Here is a 2,572-nt window from a genome sequence, read left to right as displayed (position 1 = left end):
GCGACCTTACTTGAAGGATCAATTCTATAGGATCGTTCATCCGTATCCCTTGGGACAAAGGAGACAGGAACCCGAACCCGTTTGATGAGTGGAAACCGTGCGGTCAGAGCGTGATTAACGGTCTTGATTGGACCGTCGGGTTCAATATGGCTGTTGAGGATCGTACATGGTCTTGCTGATTGGGTTGGACGCATGGTTGTCTGACAGGCTTTAACATTTTTTTTGGCTTAGTTTTTTTAATCCTCCAACGCATTTCCTTAATTTACTTCAATTTTTAAATATTATTTAAAAATTTATTTGAATATTATTATTATTATTTCAAATGATTATATGGAAATATTAATTAGGGACTGCTTAAATTAAAGTTTTAAGTTCCAATTTATGATCATAATCATGATTTGTTTCATAAGATTTTAGCATGGGTATGCCTTAGATTTTAAAGAGTTATATTGAACAATGCTCTGTTGATCCTAAATCAGAATGTTAATCCTAAATTGATATGAAATTTAATTAAATGTCTTGAAAATTTTCTATAATCAATTCCACATTTATTTATTTATATTTGTATATTTTCCTTTTTCATGTTATGCCCATATTGATGTTGATGCAGTGGCATGCTGTTGGAAAAAGGCAAACTTTCAAACAAAAATTTAAATGAATTATTTAATTTAGCACGTCATTTTCACTAATTAATTAGCTAAGTACATGCATTCATTTTAAATAAGACTTGGAGTATTTAATCTTTATGGATAGAGAAAATTTTTATGAGGAATACTTTTCCTTTAAAACAGGGGCAGAGCTATAATGATTATTTTAAGAAAATCAAATGAAATTTTTTCAAAATATTTAGAAAGTCAAGTATAATTTTTTATATTTTGAATGATAAAAATATAAATTTTATTTTACACTCTATATAGCTCCGCCCTTACCTTAAAGGCTTAATGCGATATTAATAAATTATATTCAGTCCAATGGATTAAAACACCCATAGTATAACACCAAAAAGCATGTACATCGATCATAATCTTTTTTTTTTTTTTTTAAGAATTTAAACTGAAAAACAGGTGTCGATTGACAATGGAAAATTGTTATCAGATCATCGATAAAATAAAATAAATTATGTTGATAATTTTTGTTGTTTGCTTAAAAAGAATTAAAAAAAATAAATAGCACATCCAAGAAAATGATCGTCAAAATAATAATGTCTTGCAAATTGGGCAAGCAAGTTTCTTGTGTGAGAGCAAAATTTTCCAAAGTACATGTCATTAAACTCTTCCTCTCTAGTCAAATATATATTTGTTATCTTATCTCACAAAGAACCAAATTTATAATAATTATGTGTTGACCCAACCAAAAGGAGAGTGGGTATTATTGGGGTCTTCTCTTTTATGCATAGGCAAAGAAACTTCAGTTCCTTATATGGAACGGCACTTAATTTTCTATTATTGATTTGCACTTGCACTTTAGCTATAAGATTGCCTCGATGTCACGACCCGATTCCATGGGCCGGACCGGCACCAGGGCCCAGATAAGCTTAAGGCCCCCGAGGCCCGTAGTAAGCCTGAAACACTAAAATTAGCCATCTCAATATAAATTTTAAATATTCAGCCCATATTACAAAAAAAATAAACCTTAAGATTTTATTACATCTCGGCCCAAATCTATCTTCTACAAAATTCCACAGTTCGGGCCAATTTACAATACACCACAATTCTAATATGGGCTCACAAATTCATTTCGTCTACGATAATACACGACTAAATGTAAGTAAATTCTACAACTGCGGATTCACTAACTCATAGATATACATAGATTTTTATACATCTAGATACATAGCAAAATATTTATTGGTCTAGGAAAATTTTCTTTTTAGCTCTGCGACGAAAGAACATAGCTTAACCGAATTAAAGAGAAACTTATTTCCTGAAAAATTAAACAAGATATGTGAGCTTTCTAAGGAGTAACTATTATTGCACAACACACACATTCACACAAATGTATAAATATATATATCAATCTAGTCATCCGACTAGTTATATGCTCACGCAGCCAGTCACACAAATGGCATGTCACCAGCACTCACAAACAATATCACCTTCAAATAATCACATCACGTGGAAATTAGTCAGTGGCACCACCTGAAACCCCAACGAGCCGTCCTCACACATGGCTCGCCCTCTCGTACATGTGCACCAGAGAGCCGATCCCCCATACGGCCAACTGGTCTAATCCTCACTGACCAGTCCTCTCATTATTTTTCCATTCTCTCTTTTCTTTTCCATACCAACAGGAGGCAACCCGGTGGTCTCCATCCAATCTAGATCATCAAGTGCTCACAACAGGAGGCCACCCTGCGGGCTACAATCAAATCTAGATTATCAGGTGCGCAACAACAAGAAGCCATCCTGTGAATTTCCATATAATCTATATCATCAGGTGCACAAGGGGGCGCCGATCTCCCATTTTCCCGGCCGACGGTCAAGTATCATATCGTACTCAGGATCCATATCACATACCGTCCTCACAAACCCATGGTGGTCCACTTCATCCCAATTCCACACAAACAAAGCAT

At 34.4% G+C, this 2,572-nt stretch overlaps 1 non-coding gene across 1 annotated transcript; it reads left to right on the top strand.

The window, feature by feature from the left end:
• Positions 1-210, top strand: LOC119370698 (small nucleolar RNA U3). Its single transcript, XR_005178268.1, has one exon. It is a non-coding gene; the product is annotated as a small nucleolar RNA U3 (small nucleolar RNA).
• The last annotated feature ends 2,362 nt before the right edge of the window (positions 211-2,572 follow it).

Source organism: Jatropha curcas, chromosome 5, assembly GCF_041381405.1.
Source record: "Jatropha curcas cultivar XTBG-Jc1 chromosome 5, XTBG_Jcur_1.0, whole genome shotgun sequence".
NCBI classification, from domain to species: Eukaryota; Viridiplantae; Streptophyta; class Magnoliopsida; order Malpighiales; family Euphorbiaceae; genus Jatropha; species Jatropha curcas.
The sequence above is the reverse complement of the archived record's forward strand: the minus strand, read 5'-3'. Positions and strand labels throughout refer to the sequence as shown.